General features: G+C 46.1%; 2 long non-coding RNA genes across 2 annotated transcripts in view; one reads left to right on the plus strand and one right to left on the minus strand.

Annotated features, from left to right (window-relative positions):
* Nucleotides 1-17,618, plus strand: part of LOC110341596 — a 166,400-nt gene that overhangs the window by 78,064 nt on the left and 70,718 nt on the right. The window lies entirely within an intron of this gene.
* On the minus strand, nucleotides 316-15,304 carry LOC121141876. The gene is made up of 3 exons (XR_005878801.1): nucleotides 14,996-15,304; nucleotides 6,463-6,639; nucleotides 316-778 (listed from the first exon to the last, which is right to left on the minus strand). It is a non-coding gene; the product is annotated as an uncharacterized LOC121141876 (long non-coding RNA).

Raw genomic sequence — 17,618 nt, forward strand, 5'->3', positions numbered from 1 at the left:
AGATACTCCCTGCTCATCCTCCCACTCCTTCAAGCCCACTTCTGTTTACCTAAACTTTTAGAACTGCTCCTGAATTTTTAAGAAGAAAACTCAAACCTCTCTCAAAACACCAACCGGAGAACCGAGCAGGGAAGGCTTTCAGACGCTCGTATGTCCAGGATGCACCGAGGCATGCCCCACTCCTCCCAGTGATGCCCCAAGCGAGCCATTTTATGTAGACATTTCCTGAAGTCAGTTTCTTGGTGGATTTCAGGGGCTTTGTCCGTGCTACAGTTTCTGTGGGGAATAATGAAGCAGAACACCGTCCTTGCCCTCCATTAATATGTGATATATTTAGAATTCTCGGATGTATTTTTATAACCATTTAAGCCTAGTGAAGTTGGTGGGGGCCCTGTTGGTGTGGTCTCCTTTCATGTCACTTGGCCCAGAAAATGTGATGAAAGAAAGAGCTGTGTCTAGGAAGAGGAGGGAGTTTACTTAGGCTTGGCCAAACGAGACTTTTAGATCATTAGCTGCGTTAGGTAAATTCTTTGGGTTTGGGTTAGAGTATCATATACAGAGTGTCCCTTACCACTGGGTAACTAAAGCAGGACACCTGGGCTAGCCCAGATGCATCTTCTCTCCAGAGAAGAAACCACACCAGGAAGGGACATGGCCGTGGGATGCGCTTCAGCTTTAGCTCCTTAGATCCAGGCTTGCAAACGGAAATCTGCAAATCTCTCCAAGCATGTTCCATATAAACACGCGCCCTGGGGTATGAGTGCCTGGGCTGCTGGCCCTGGTGGAGCAAATGATTTGATGACTGAGTTATTAATTTAGAACTGCTTCCCTGTGAAGAAGTCACTACGCACACGTCCTCGCAAACTTTTGGTGTATCGATTAATTAAGCAAGGAATCAACACTAATTGAGTACTTTCTTGGTGTCACAGGGTAGGGTAATGAAATTGTATGACACAAACCATGGCTGCAGGGGCTTGTGGTCTCGGGGAGAGAGACAAGAGAGTGATCAGAAGAGGGTGTTCTGAGCAGTGTGTGTGGGGTCTCCAGGCAAGGAAGAGAGAAGGGTGGTGGCAGGGACTTTCTGAGGCGGTGACTTGGGACTGGCCCATCTGAGGGACAATAGCCTGTGCCCTGAGAGCAGACAGGGGCTTTGGGGGTATTTGTGAGTAGAGGAGGAAGTTTCTGTCGATTATGATGATGAGGTAATAGCTTATAGACGCTGTCCCTCTTGCCCAGATGCCAATCTTTGTGAATTAATGAGTATCTTAGCTTATTAGTTGTTCTTTTTTTTTTTTGTCTTAAAGAATTATCTAGATATCTTGGCATTTTTTTCTCTTCAGTATCTAGATAGGACATGAGGAAGTGGTTCTCCTGACATGGTTGACTGATACCATGCTTCATATTAAGTGGTTGATGGGTCCTTAGTATAAATCTCCTTATGGTAGGTGATTCTAAGATAATTTGAAAAGCATTCTGTGGGTTTATTTAGAATGTTGTTTTATATAGTCACACTCTTCTCTTGGCTTCACTTTCTCTGGTCTGGGTTTGGTTTCAAGATTAGATCGGTTGCATAAACAGGGCTGGCAGGCTTTCATGTATTCTATGTTCTGATGTCATTTGCGAAAAACAATCTATTCCTTATTTAAAACTGTGTATCTAAAGACTACTAAAGTCTGTTGCCTCTAGGAGGTGGATTTTTGGTAACTTGCCAACTTTCTCCACAGGTTTTGGCTAATGCCTATGATATGTGTTTACTTGGATAACAAACAGTTTTTGGGAAAGGAATTAAAAATAATATGCCTTTATATCTTTTTTCTGGTTTTATTTCTGTTGCTACAGTGAGATACCCTGAGAAAAAGCAACTTAAAGGAATAAAGAAGATACTTAGCTTGTAGTTACAGGTTACCATTCAACATTGTGTGGAGAGGGGAGTCAGTTTAAAACCTTGTGTCCAGAATTGAAAGTATGTATCCACCTTCACAATCCAGAGCAGAGAGATATGGGTGCTGACGTGCTGACTTGCTTGCACTCAGCTCGGCTCTTAACAGCTCAGGACTCTCTGCCTAGGGAATGGTGCCATCCACAGTGGGCAGGGTCTTCCAATGTTAGCCAGTTTAACTAAGACGATTCCTCCTAGAGATGCTCACAGGCAGTGTAAACCATCCTTCTTTAAGACTCACTTTTCAGAAGCTCACACACCAAAGAGTCATAGCCTTTAACCTTTTGTCCATGACCTTTTCTGCTTCTGTTGTGGTTAAGTCTGCTTTTGTGTCTTTAACTCAGGTGACCAGAAGTGCGAGTTTGGGCGCAGGTCTCTGAGCCCTCTTCAGGACTCAGATGGACTCTCTAGTTGAACAACACTTACTTCTTAAATTATTCACTTTAGCCTCTCTTACATTTGCTTGCTTTTCAGATTGAGGGCTCAGTTAATTTAATTTTATTTGTTCTTTTTATCCTGAAGGAACTGAAATGTAATTATTCCAACAAGAGCCATCTTGGCCTATCCCAAAGAATTGAAAGTAACAGCTTTAACATTAGAAATGTATTAAATTTGTTAGTTTTTTTTAAACGGGTATGATTTAGGACCATAAAATCTACAAAATGCTTTTCATATTATTTTAGGAGAGCTAGCCACCACAATTATCTTCATATAAGGGGTCCATTTGACATGAAATATTATATTAATGTAACACACTGTGTCCAGTAGGACATTGAGACACCCACCCATCTGAGCCAGAATGCCCCCAGAATTGTTTCTTCTCACCCTCTCCATATATTGAAGAATGTATTTACTTTCTGTGTAATGGTTCTAATTCTCTAAACCGTTTGAAATACCATTGTTTCATTTGGTGTGGTGGCACTTAGAAATACTATGTTGTCTTCCTTTTTGATTCTATATTCATTTTGAAACAAAATTTTGACCTTTGTCCTGTTTAATACTCCATCCAGCACTAAAATTTGTTAGAAATAAATACAGCTACACTTTCCATCTACTTTTTAAAATCAAAAGATTCTCTACTTAATAAAATAGAAGATATTAATATTAAAAATTAAATTTTTAATTTGCTTATTAAATATTTTCCTGGTCTTTTATGTTCAGTTACCTTGTAAATACAGCTCTGTTGAATGTTCAGACACTTGTTCTATCACCTCTAATGTTTGTGTTTTCCAGAATACTTGAGTTTTTTTTAAAGAGCTTTGCTTCTTTCTAATTGTTTTTTATTATTTTTTTTTGTGCTTCTACCTTCTTAGGTGGTTAAATTCACATATTCTAGTTTGACTACCCAGTGGCTCTTTACACTTATAAAAATATCATAAAACTCATATTTTATATAGTCAAAATCGAGAATGGGGTCATCTTAACAAGCTTTTCTATAGCAAGAAAGCAGTAAGACGTTTATACTCCCCTACTTTCACTTTTGAGATTTAAAAATATAAAATGGAGATTTTGGTCAGTATTTTTTAGATGATTTTCTTGGCCTGAATTTTTTTCTCCTGGGGCTGGGGCCTTGGGCTTGCTTGTCAAGTGTCCTGCCTCTCATGTAACTCCTAGTCCTTACAGTGGAATTTCATGTTATTAATATAGACTATTCAGTGTTTATAACCTGTCCCTTTGGATAACAAAGCTAGTAGTAGTAGTAGTAGTAGTAGTAGTAGTAGTAGTAATAGTATTGTATCTTTTTTTTTCTACCTAATGGCTGTATGAATTTGAAGTGTCAATGGAAGAGGCTAATCTTTTAAAACTTTTTGTTTTATTTAGTGGTGGTGGTGGTGGTGGTAGTGTGTGTGTGTGTGTGTGTATGTCTCTGTGTGTGTGTGTGTGTGATGTGTCTGTGTCTATGGGGTGTAGGTGCATGTGTGCCATGGCGTGCCCGGAGGTCAGAGGACAATGTCCTCTTGGTTTTCAGTGTGACTGCAGGGACAGCCAATTCGGCAGCTCCATTGTCTGGTGGGAGGGCAGATCCCGTCCGCTCCTCTTGGCTTGAGGAGTTCTCAGTGAAGGCTCGGTGGGGGCTTCCCTCACCGCTTAAGTCCGCACCGTGGTGCATAGACTTTCTCCTTCTCGTATCTGTTGGTGATGGGATCCCTGAAGCTTTCACTAATTGCTTCATTATATCAAAGTTTTTCTTTGGGCTTCCCTAGGGTGGGCTTCTCCTCAGGAATTCATGGTGTGGGCTCTGGGCATCCTTGTGTGTCTCCTCACTCCTCATTTATCTTAGTCATTCTGCTTCCCCTCCAAACCTTGGCTCCCTCTTCCACGTGCTCCTCCCCCCCCCCTTCACGGATACAGGCAGACGTTTAATTAGGACTGTAAACACATTTTCCTCGTTGTTCTTCCTGGCCTCACCAGCAACATCTAAGCTTCCGTCACCCAATTTGCATTTTGCCCCTGGTTCTTGCTCCCATCTCTTAGCTGTGCTGTAGACTTTCCTGACAGCTGGTAGATCCCTGAAGAGGCCTGTCCCTCCACCCCACCTCCCGGTGGCGAGGCTCTTGCTCACCTCAGCCTTGGTGCTGGCCCTCCTTCCTGTGGTCACCCCCTCCCACGCCACTCCGCCACTCCGTTAATTAGCTTCCTCCTGGAGATAAACCCGAAGGCTGGGCTCTAAGGGGATTATAACTGCCTAAAACCCAGCCCCCTCACAGCCTGGGCCTGGTGGAGCTGGTTTGGGGACAGACAGACCAGAGTGCCCAGGGCAGAGGCAGACCGGGCTCTGGAGAGGCCAGGGTCTGACTTAACCCTATAACTCAAACCGCCTCCTTCCTTACCCTGAGAGCAGTCTCTACAGCAGCGGGGGCTTACGAGTGCACAATTCTGAGTCCTTTCCCCACCTCTAACCAGACACTAGGAGACCATTCTAACCCAGAGAAAGGTACCGTTTATCAAAGTGCTTTTCACCGCGCCTCCCTTGCACACTAGCCCTTGATGATGACGGCGATGACGCTCAGGGATTCAGAACTGTCGATAAAGCTCTGCTGCGTTTGCACGGGGCAGTGCATGCTCTGCAGCATGTGATCCCAGCCCTGCAGCTGTGTGTGTGTGTGTGTGTGTGTGTGTGTGTGTGTGTGTGTGTGTGTGATTCCAGTACTACAGCAGGGTGTTTTTGTCATCCAGGACCCACAACAGTGCATTTATGTGATCCCAGTCCTGCAGTAGTTTATGCAGATAGCACTGTAAGACAGGAGGGTTAGGAGTGCAAGGCTATCTTCAGAGCCATAGTGAGTTTAGCTGGGTTACAGTAGACTTTGCTTCAAAAAACCCAGAAAAAGATGATGATGATAATAGTATTATTATTATTATCTATGGGCGCTACAGGGAGCACAAGGCTAACTGTGAGATAGCATTCCTGGATGGAGTGAGGTTCGACAGCTTGCCTTGCTTCCTGACTTGTCTTGCAGGAAGAAATGACAGCAGGTGGGTGTGAGTTATTATAAAGTAAGCCTGGCTTGGGACAGAAATCTCTGCCACCCCATGCAACTCTTCATGCCTGTTTCCCAACCTGCGCAGGAGGAGGCCGAGCTGAGAGAGCTCTTCAGTCCTGTCGCCCCTAGCCTTGCAGCAGCTCTGTCTTTGCCAGGAGAAGAGGTGAAAGTCCTCCTCCTCCCCTGCTTAGTCAGGCCTGAGGCAAGAAGATGAAGCTGCTGGGTGACAGGGATGGGATGAATTGCCATGGGTGCCTGAGGCTTGGTGGGAGGTGGCAGTACGGGTGGCCAGAGTCAGACCTGCATTACTGTGATCAGTTTATTGGCTGATTGAGAAGAAGGAGGAGGGGGAGGAGTAGGAAAAGGAGGAAGGCCAGGAGAAGGAGCGGAGGCAGGGCAGGGGGGGGCTGCCTACTGTGTGGACTTTATGCTGAAGTGTGACTATCGCCTGTATGTTGGGAGCTTCTAGAGCAAGGAGAGAATGGGAAATGTAGGGAAGGCAACAAATCCCAGAATGCTGTAGTAACAAATCAATCATTATTGGTGGAAATGACCGGAAGCAGCGCCATGCCATTCTGCTTGGGCTTGCAGTCACGGGAGGTTCCCTGATGTGCCCAGATGTGGGAGAGGTGCTGGCCTGCCTGTCCTGTTCCCTTCCCCAATCTGCAATCCCTTGTTCCTGGGACTTTCGGAGGTACCCAGGCATCAGTCTCTTCTCCTGAAAGAAGAGCTAACAACTCTCTATGATACATTGTGAGACGAGGCGGATGAAAATGTATTTGTCATATTGTGGGAACTTCACTAGCATATGTTGTGAACACTGTCCAGTCATCATCATCATTATGATCATAGCCATCATATAATTATATACTCAAAGCCACCACCACCACCATCATAATCATCATCGTCATCATCATAATCATCACCATCATCACTGTCATCATTACCATCTCCCCATCATCATCACTACCATCATCATCATCATCTTTGCCATCACCATCATCATCATTGCCATCATCATCATCACCGTCATCGTACCTGTATTGATTGGAGCGTGTTTCCCAGGACACTTGACTCCCTATTAGCAGTGAAACTTGAGAGTCCACGAGTAGTGGTCCACAATGGCTCTGAGACAGGTCCTCTGGCTCTGGCTCTGAAAGTTACCCCCATGTGCGACCTTCACGCCAAGCTGTGCCTTCTCCACTGAGTCTGTCACTGTCAGACAGATTGCAGATGTAAACACATCATTTCACCCTTCGGATTAAAAACTAATTGCATTATTTTAGATGATCACACATAGGCATGCAGTGCATTTGGATCACCTTACTCTCCACCTCTCCAGCAGCTCGTTAATGCCTATCCTAACCACAAACATCTTTTTGACATTCACGACTGTTCTTTTTGTTTGTTGACCCTTTCAGGTTAAGTGGGACTGTCTGTGTGACCATGAGTTTTGAGCTATCTGTTGGAGTGTAGACAATGAAAGACATAGACTCCCCCTCTCCCAGCTTCTCTCAAGAGCCAATAGGTCATAGGTAAAGGGTAGGGCCCCAGGAGCCCCTCCCTGACTTACAGTGCTGGGCCTGTTTTGGTCACTGTGGCTAATAATTGCAATTGCTGAGTTGAGCCCAGAGACTGGATTTGTAATGGAGATGGAACAGGACTGTTATAAAGAGTAGGGGTCAACTAATAAAGATGTGTGGACCAAGCCGAGCCTCTGCCTATTTTATAGATCTAGTTTTATCAGGACCCAGTCATGCTTGGTTAGTCTTGCTTCATCTATGGCTGCTTTTACCATAAAGGCTGGATGGGGAAGTCTAAGGCAGTGTCCAGCCTTTTAGAGCTCATTTCTCCCTGTTTTAAAGGATTTACAAGCATTGCAGATGACCAACCATAGGAAGATGAGTAGCCTTCAAAGCAGTGGATTAGAAGCTGGCACACAGACAGGAGATAGAACAGACACCTGGAGGCAGCTTCTTACCCGATACCAGTGGCTTATACCGCAAACCTGACAGGACCCAGAGTCACCTGGGAGACGGCCCTCTGAGTGTGTCTTTGAGGAAGTTTCTAGGTGGGGTTAACTGAAATGGTAAGACCCACCTTAACCGTGGGCGGCACCATCCCTTCTCCAGGTGAATAGAATGAGAGCAATCCCAGAGCCAGCATCCATCTCTGGTTCCTGACTGTGGGTGCAAGGTGACCAGATTCTTTTTTTATTTGAATTAGGAACAAGCTTGCTTTACATGTCAATCCCAGTTCCCTCTCCCTCCCCTCCTCCCCTGCCCTCCACCAACCCCCTACCCCATCCACTTTCTGCTCCCCAGGGAGGGTGAGACCTTCCATGGGGATCTTCAAAGGCTGTCATATCATTTGGAGCAGGGCCTAGGCCCTCCCCCATGTGTCTAGGCTGAGAGACTATCCCTCTATGTGGAATGGGCTCCCAGAGTCCATTTGTATACTAGGGATAAATACTGATATACTGCCAGAGGCTCCATAGATTGCCCAGACCTCCTAACTGACACCCACATTCAGGGGGTCTAGGTTGGTCCTATGCTGGTTTCCCAGCTATCAGTCTGGAGTCCATGAGCTCCCCCCTTGTTCAGGTCAGCTGTTTCTATGGGTTTTTCTAGCCTGGTCTTGACCCCTTTACTCATTACTCCTCCCTCTCTGCAACCGGACTCTAGGCATTCAGCTCAGTGTCCAACTATGGGTGTCTGCTTCTGCTTCCATCAGCTACTGGATGAAGGCTCTAGGATGGCATGTAAGGTAGTCATCAATCTCATTATAGGGGAAAGGCATTTAAGGTACCCTCTCCACTATTGCTTAGATTCTTAGTTGGGGTCATCCTTGCCGATCTCCAGACATTTCCCTAGTGCCAGATTTCTCTTTAAACCTATAATGGCTCCCTCTATTATGGTATCTCTTCTTGCTCTCCTCTATTCTTCTCCTGACTTGATCTTCCTGCAATCTAATGTCCTCCTCTCCCCTCCTGTTCTCCCCTTCTCTTTCTCCTAACTCCCTTTCCCCCATATTCCCAATCTGCTCAGGAGATCTTGCCCCTTTCCTCCTTTCTGGGGGACCATGTATGTCTCTCTTAGGGTCCTCCCTGTTTCCCAGCATCTCTGGTGGCATGGATTGCAGGCTGGTAATCCTTTACTCTATGTCTAAAATCCATCCATATATGAGTGAGTATATACCATATTTGTCTTTTTGTGACTGGGTTACCTCACTCAGGATGGTTTCTTCTAGTTCCATCCATTTGCCTGCAAATTTCAAGATTCCATTGTTTTTTTGTTTCTGCTGAATATACTCCATTGTGTAAATGTACCACATTTTCTCTATCCACTCTTCAGTTGAGGGGCATCCAGGTTGATTCCAGGTTCTGGCTATTAAAATAATGCTGATATGAACATAGTTGAACAGATGTCCTTGTTGTATGAATGTGCATCTTTTGGGTATATGCCTAAAAATGGAATTGCTGTGTCTTGTGGTAGACTGATTCCCATTTTCCTGAGGAACCACCATACTGATTTCCAAAGTGGCTGCATGAGTTTGCACTCCCTCCAGCAGTGAAGGAGTGTTCGTGTTCCCCTTTCTCCACATCCTCTCCAGCATAAACTGGGCGACCAGATTCTTTAAGCTCCTGCTTCTTCAACTTCCAGATCACAATGCACTGAAGAACCATGAACAAAAAAAAACTCGTTTCTTTATGTTGCTTTTGTCAGGCATTTTGTAGAAGCAAGGAGAAACAGACCAGAGATGCTGGTATTAGAATTGTTCTGGGTGGGAAAAAAAACAAAAGTCCAGCATTAACTCTTGACTGTTAAAAAACTTGTGATTTTTAGGCCCATAAGAAGGCCCTAAGGGACCCAGGAAAATGGGCCTCTGTAGAACCTGGGTCACCTGGAATGGTAAGCCTCAATCTGCTTCAGTGAGAGCTGCATTGGGGTTTCCACAAGAAGAGCTTGAACTTGTTTTCTAAAAGGTCCACTCTCCTGATGACCTTCAGGAACTTTTTATGTGATTAATTCTTACCTGACAGTCTTTAAAATATTTAAGTTACACTTTTATTTGTGTGTGAAAGGACACATGCATCACTGTGTACATAGAGAGGTCAGAAGACAACTTGCAGGAATTGTTTCTGTCCACCTGTCTTGTGGGTGTCAGGGACCAAAGTAACTCTGTCAGATTTGACAGCGGGCATCTTTACCTATGACCCATCTTGCCAATCTTTTGTCCGTAAAGCACTTGCTCGAAATATTTTGCTGATTTAAAATATTGCATGAGTTGTCATCTTAGTATTGAATTTTTAAAAGTTGAGATACGATTGCCACACAGCAAGGATTGTGTGTTATTTTCACTAAGGCTTGCTAACAAGTCCGGTCGTTCCCTCGGTATAAAGTCCATACATTTTTGTGGTGATGTTTTGAAGTCTGATAATCGGGAGACTTTTGAGTGAAGCAGGTAACTCTTCATGGTGTGCGTGGGCCTCACCAACAGCAATTGAAGACCTCAAGAGCAAAGACAGCTTCCTCCCTGTGCCCAACGACAGCAGCAACAGCAGCAACAGCAAAGAACCTTGTACCCTACAAGACTGCAGTTTAGAGACCCTGCCTGGGGTTCCTGTCTAATTTAAGCACTCTGTAAAGCTTGAACTTAACACTGCAACATGGAATCTTCTCCACATGCCCCAGACTGTGCCACAGAGTTTGTACATGCCAGGTCCAACAACTGTGCAGGCCATCCATAGAATAAATTCCTGTCACCATCCCCATCATCTAAGTCTCTCACATTTTGTCTCTTTGTGGAACCCTTACGCACAGCCCATAAAATTAACCCATCTCTAGGTGATTTAAAACCGGCAAGCAAGCACAAAACCATCAAAGTTTCTTGAAGACAGACGGAAGAAATACCTAAAGCCAATGACAACAAGCTCCTAACATACCCTGAGGACAGTTTTTGATGGAAGCTCACTCATGGAAGTCCCAGAGGGAGGCCCTGAATGGGGAATCGCACAAAGCTGCTGAGTGACCTGAACTTGCGTGTGCATTAGTAGACTCTGACTTGCTCATGCTGGTACATGGCATACTGCCTGCCTCCTCCTCGATGCTCATACGTCTTTGAGAATGGATGGATGGATGGATGAATGAATGAATGAATGAGTGAATTAATGAGAGAAGATGAGAATTCGATGCTTCCTGGTCTGTCAGTGCCCTGGCAACACAGCAGGATGAAGCCATGTTTTGGCTTACATAACAGCATTTTCCTCCCCGGTATTCATCTGTGACTCCCCGAGTTCCTATTAGAAATGGAGGCTTTTCCAGCCATGTTGCAGAATTTACACAGCTTTCACAGGAGCTGTGGGTTAATACACTCAGTACACAGGCTTTTCTATGCGGAAGTCTTAGTACCACCCACTTCTGAGTTCATCACTGGTCGGCTGAGTTGGTCCAGACCTAAGTTCACCACAACCCCAGGCTCAACTAATATAAAATTGGGAGTGTGGGAGGTAGTAGTTTGGGTCCTACAGTCTGCTCCTCCCTGAGGCTAGACCGTGCCACCAAAGTCATCGCCAACATGATAAAAGGATGGACCTATTATTTCCTTGGTGGATAACTTCACATTCTATGCTCCGTCAGAGGCGTTAGGGAAGTATAAGGCAATGTATAGTAACGGTAAATTACGCACCATGATTATAGCAGCATGGTGCACCACAGCTAAAAGGTAGAAGAAAAGTAGATGCCTCTCCCGGAAAACAAAATGTGGCGCCTACGTGAAATGAGAGATCATCCAGCCCCCAAAGGGAGGAGAGACACCGGGCCTGGGGGATGCTGTGCTAATGAACCAAGCCAGCAGCAAAAAGGCCAGGGCTGGACGATTGCACAACAGGAGGCCCTTGGAGTAGCTGAGCTCATAGGGACAGACAGCAATATGGTGGTTGCTGGGGACTTGGGGCAGAGGGGATGGGGGTGTTGTTCAGAGGGGATGAAGTTGGACTTATCTAAGATTAAGAAGAGTCCTGGAAAGGGTAGCATGGGAATGTGACTGATTGCACTTAACATTACTGAACTTGGAGTGGTAAAGATAATAGCTCACTCATATTTCAACACAGTTCGAAGGAAAAGAACTTTAGAAAGAAACTGAGCAGTGATGAAGCTAACAGTAATGAAGCTGTCCCTTATTGTATGTTACTGGGGGCCAGACATTTGGGAAACATCTCTGAGTTAATTTTATGAGCTAAGTATGTCTGTGAGCTCAGGCTTCTGATGGGTTGTGAAGGGCCAAAGCAGGTAAATAATTTGGCCAACATACGCAGTTCCCCCAGCATCCGGGCTATCTTCATGTCGAGGTCTGTATGAAAACCATGGGTGCCTAGCTTTTTTTAATAAAAAAAAAGATTTAAGAGAAATACCACAGCCAGGGCTAGGGTTTTTGGGGAGTTGGGGGACTTGCCTTGAACACAAAATCTGAGGGGCACTAGAGAGCTTGGTAATCACGGCATATGATCATGTTCTATTAAGAAGCCACAAAAATCCAAGATGAACAAAATTCCAAATAAAGGCAGGATTGCCAATGGACAAGGGCGGGGCCACACACAGAGTGGAGCTCACGAAGGAGTTACTGGTCACTCTTCAGACCACTTTGCACCGCTGACCGGACCATAAGGCAGGCCTTGCCAAGCACCGAGACATGATGAGATGTTTATAACATCTAATAAGTGCAGGAGCAAGAAGAGGAAGAACCTTGGCAACTCCTGGAGAGGGACATTGAGCACAGCCACCAGGAAGTCTGTCTGAAGGAGCTCACGTTTAGGAAACCTTGGCATGGCATCCAGGAGGCCTAATTTCTAGAGAGATTTATGCCCTTGATTGCAGAGACTAAAGCTCCCATAGGTAGTGTTCTTTGTGTTAAGACCACACTAATCAACCTCCACAGAGGGCCTGGGGTGTACAAGCATCACCCACCGAGGCCCCGCCCTTTCATGAGAAGGGAGCCAGCCTCCCCGCCTCTGAGTTATCTTCAGCAAAAGTATAATGCCTGCTTGGTTGACGTCCCTGAGCTTTGTGAGACTCTCAGGAGATAATGGTTGCGAAAGCGCTTTACAAAATGTGGTGATCCACAAAGTTCGCCATTGTTACTTGGAGGTGGGTTCTGGCTGTTGTTGTTTTGAAAGAGCGGAGAACCAGCGCGAACATCCTCCTTGTAGACTGCGTCATGCAGGGCTTTTCTGTGAGGTGCTATGTTTGTGTGGGTGGCTAGCGGGTGTGACTGACTCGTGATCTTTTCCTGGTACACGTGTCACTGAGTCCCACACACAGCAGGCTACACATTGATGCAACCTTGGGCTAAGATTATGACACTGGGAGTCGGCAGGAGGTTCCAGCTGCTAGGTGCATTGCGGAGGGGACTGTCTCGACATTTGGATGGGGGGGGTTTGGAGATGGCAAATGTGGAAGACAAGAACTATGTTTACAAGTTGAATGACAGAGAGATAAAAAAAAACCTTCCTGGCTGGGTCTAACTTTTGGTTGAGATTTGAGCCGGTTCTGGGTACCCAGGAAGTAGGGGATCACCTGGCAAGAGCTGACATCACAAGGAAGATGGACAGTCCTTGGTGGACAACTCAGAGGTCTGTTCGTCCGCTTCCATGAAGAAAGACACACCTAAGTAGCATCTTTTAGGGACGACTGTAAGGATCTGTGTTTTAGAAGTGCACAGTGTCTCTCCTAACATGTCAAAGCACTTTCAGTAATTACAGATAAATGTGCTTATGACAAAATAAGACCTCAGAGAAACGGCTCACGCACTCTAAGCCCCTGGAGCTTGTTTTTTAAAAGCTCTACCTGACCAAAATGTTAGGAAACAGTTCTTGTGTTGAAGGAGCAACATGGAGCGATCTTCCCGAGATAGCCCCGTGACCTTGAAGACTGAGCCAGACGATATGATCTTGAGTGGATTACAGTTGGGCTTTGGAAGCACTTGGCAGGGAAGTGGTGTTTTGCTTTCAATTGGTCTGTAAATTACATCACGCTTCTGGTTTCCCCTCCCCTGTAAAGCAGAGCTTTAGGGTTTGGCGGCCCCACCCAGATTCCAACACTGACCAAGCTTTTGTGTTAAGTTCAGAGTGGGAGATGGTTTGGACAAGTATTTCATGCCCTTTGATGGGAAGGGGAAGGGTTGTCTTAGGAATGAGTGTGTGTGTGTGCGTGTGTGTGTGCATGTGTGTGTGTGTATGCGTGCCCACACTTGCATGAGTGCATATGCCCACCAGCATGGGTCTCCTAGACTTCTATTTGTTGCTGCATTAACCTGCTCATTAAAGGGATTGCATTTCATTGCATCAAGTTGCTGGTTAAAAGAATAAAAGTGGCCCTTAATTTTCTTAGCAGCAGTCACAGGACGGAGATGACACACCTGCAGATGGACACGGCGAACAATTCAGGGTCACACTCCTCTTCCAGCCCATCCCATAATATGTCCCCTTAACTACTTTGGCTGGGCTTTGTCCTGTGCATTAGGTAAGGCGGGCTTGACACTCCTGTTAGGATAGAAGGGCCTCTTCTAGGATTTCGTTTGTGTGGGATTGCAGAGAGGGGCCTTAAAGAGAACCCCTGCAATTGAGGACAAAAGATATCAACCATGATTCAGAAGAGGGGTTTGAGAAGAAAGTGCCACGGAGATGGGAGGGGCTCAGAGAAGGGAAGAACATACTGTCCTTGTGGCCTAAACATGACAAGGGCTTTTCGAAGCCTTAGACTAGTGGGACAAAGGATTATTTGGGACCATGATCTGGGGGGGGGGTACCACATAAGAAGTCTCATAGTTCTTGGTGGATTCTCAGCCTTCGAATTCCCATAATGCCATGGTTAGCCCGAGCCCCAGTCTCTTTTCCTCCCATCTTCCTGGGTTTAGCCATTTGTGTGACTGAAGTTGATTGGGGTGAGTTTCACAATAATCATATTCAGTGGGTTTTTGTAAGCAGGAAGAACAATCTATCGTAAAGTTGGCCACCTTCCACGTTTGTCTTTTAGACATGATCAGTTCCTTTGTTGGTCTGTCATGGTTAAAGTTATTTTGACTGGGAGGGATATGAATCAATAGCAAACCCCAAACAATTCACTGTGAGCCTGTCTTAATCGCAAGGCTAAAACACAGGAGAAGACCACTTCTCCCCCGTCAGAATGGCTCTGTTTGGATGAGTGGTTTACATGAATGGAATGACTCAACTGAGCTTATGCCGGAAGCTGTGAGTTAAGCTCTGTCACTGGATCCGTCTGTGAGGAGTCCATTATTCCTAACATATTATTTGTAAAGTTTTGTCCACATGTAACACAAGTTTTATCTTCTTTTGTCCTGGTTTGCTTTGTGCTTAACAGAAGGTTTGAGGACATTCAATGGGTGCCAAAGCACTAGTTATGTCCCTTGTCACAAGCACGGTATGACTGGTTCCGTCAGGCGAGAGGCAGACCGTACAGGACATCCCAGGAAACGATATACTTTATACATTTATGACAAGTGTATCTTTAGGGGTACCAGAGAGTAGTGTAGCAACGTGGTCCAGATACATTACCTGTCCAAGGAGGGGAGCCGAATTTTTTACTTGGACCTCATCACTGTGGCCAAGGTGCCTGGTCACAGAAGCAACCCCAGGAAGAGTTTATGCTGGTTCACAGCTTGCGGGACACAGTCCATCGTGGCGGGGAAGACACGGCTGCAGGAGCATCTGGTCACTTTCCGTTGGGAAGACAGGAGCAGTAAGTGCTGATGGTTGGCTCTCCTTCTCCTTTGTACTCGGTCTAGGACAGCGGCCCAGAGTGCCCTTATCGTCACTGAGGGTGGGTCTCTCCCTACCTCAGTTAGCTCAGCTAGAAGCTCCCTAACAGACACACCCGTGTGTGTCTCCATGGTGATTCTAGATCCCACCAAGCCGCAATCAAGATTAACCCTGTGTTGTTCTGCCTTGTTCTCCGTGGCTCTCAAGTCTCTTGAGAGACATCTAATTCATGACAGGTGGGTCACACACAGTCATCTCAGAGAAACAGGTGGTTTTCTCTGTGTGGCTTTGGAGGCTGTCCTGGAACTCATCAGGCTGGTCTATAACTCATAGAAATCTGCCTGCCTCTGCCTCCCGAGTGCTGGGATTAAAGGCATGCGCCACCACCACCACAGCCAGGCTGAATTCTGTACTGCTTAAGAATAATAATAATACTCAATGTTTGTTTCAGTCTCTCCATAGTGAGTTGAATCCAGTGCACCTTACTTCTGAGGCAGCTTCAGAAATGAATTTCTGGTTAAGTAGGTTGATGAGGGAGAAGCTGCTACAACACAGGCAGCCTCTCTCTCTCTCTCTCTTTCTCGTGTTGGAGCTCAGGACTATTGACTTAAGAAGGCGTGTTAGTTCAAATTGTTGCTCATCTGTCCCTCCTGGTCTGCGTGAGGCATACTCTATGAAGTGCCGTTGGGAGGGTGCCAGGACTTGCTGGCATTTCAGAACTGACAGGTTAGGTGCTGAGGTAGACAGTGAACTTGGAAAGCCTTTGAGTGACCTGTGACACAAGGTCTCCAGTTGTCCTCTGGCTGAACCCTGGCACTCTGGGAGCAGCACCAGACCCTTCCAAATTGGTTAACTGACAGATACATCTTAAGCTCATTTTATTTTCTATTCAATTGACAGCGTGAAGAGGAGATTCTAGGTTGGGGGGAGGGGGACAGTTATACGTTGGTTCCTTAAGAGCGAGCCAAAACTTTTGAATTGAAAATAATATTAATTCTTGGTGTGTGTGGGGGGCGGGGTGGTGAAGATGTCTTGCAGGAGTTAGTTTTCTCATTCTACCAGTTACATCTCGGGAGGACAGGACTCAGGCTGTCAAGCTTGCGGGAGAGCACCTTTACCCACTGAGTCATCTTAGCAGCCCAAATATTTTGAAAAAGGAAACAACGGGAAAGAGGAAAAACGATGTAGACGCGTAGCTCACACAGAGTTGCGGAAGTCACATACGTGGCCAAGGCCGGGGTGGTTTCTGGAAAGGCACACACTGACTGACACAGAAGGGGGGAGGCTCTGCTGACCACGGGCTGAGAGGGTGACCCTTTAAAAAGCCACCATGGGCCCTGCTGACCAAACGTGTTAGCAAACTTCAGCCGGAACGACCATCAGCCGGTCGGTCGGTGCACCTCACCATGCCCCGTCCCTCGGCTCTAGGCTGCCCTTTACCCTACTGATGTGTAGGTTAATTCCATGGTAACCACACATGCTTCCTGTGGAACGTGGAGCTACGCAAACTCCTAGCTTGCTTTTGATGACAGGAACAGCTTTCCCGAGGACCCACACCCACAGCTGGGTTTCCCAGCTAGACCTGGGGGCCATTTCTAGTTTCTCTATGCAGACTTCCAGGGGCGTGTCCACTGGGACCTGACCCATTAAGCGTTTCCATGTCGTTGTGTTGGTGTACATCCTCCAGGGTGGTTACCAGCGTCCTGTATTTCCTAAGCTTTCAAGTTTTCTAATGCTAACAATTTACTTAAAGGAGTCACCAGGCACCATGAAATTAAAGAAGAACTATTTTAATCAAATTAGGAGCATTTTAAAAAAGATTTATTTGTCTATATTTAAAAAGATTTGTTTATATTATGTGTATGGCGTTTTTTGCCTGCATGAGTGTCTGTGCACCGTGGTGTGCAGGGCGCCCACAGAGGCCAGAAGAGGGCACTGGGACCTCCTAGAACTGGAGTAACAGATGGTTGTGAGTGCTGGGAACTGAACCAGGGTCCTCTGCTATTGTTCTTAATCACTGAGACATCTCTCCAGGTCCCTCTCCTTCTATTGAAGTGTACAGAAAAGGGCCTGTATCTCAAGTGTACTGCTCAAGAGAGAAACTGTGGCCACATCTGGGGCCCCCAACTCCCCCCACCCCATTCTTTCCTGTGTGCCCATTGGCCTCTCCCGACACAACTAATCCTTGACACAGAGCAGCTGGCTCCAATTCTGCTTTTGTACTTTTGTATACAGATGGAGTCACACAGGGGTTTACCTGTGTTTAGCATCATCTGTTTGAGGTTGTGTGTGCGAGGTTCTTGGTCTCTCTCCCTGTTGCACGGCAGGCAGCCTCCCTGTCTCCGTTGCTGTCCATGCTTTTACCCAGTGACCATACCATGCACTCACGCGGTGCTCAGATGCTTGTATTCTGGCGGCT

This window comes from Mesocricetus auratus, unplaced genomic scaffold (assembly GCF_017639785.1).
Source record: "Mesocricetus auratus isolate SY011 unplaced genomic scaffold, BCM_Maur_2.0 Super-Scaffold_100008, whole genome shotgun sequence".
NCBI lineage: Eukaryota > Metazoa > Chordata > Mammalia > Rodentia > Cricetidae > Mesocricetus > Mesocricetus auratus.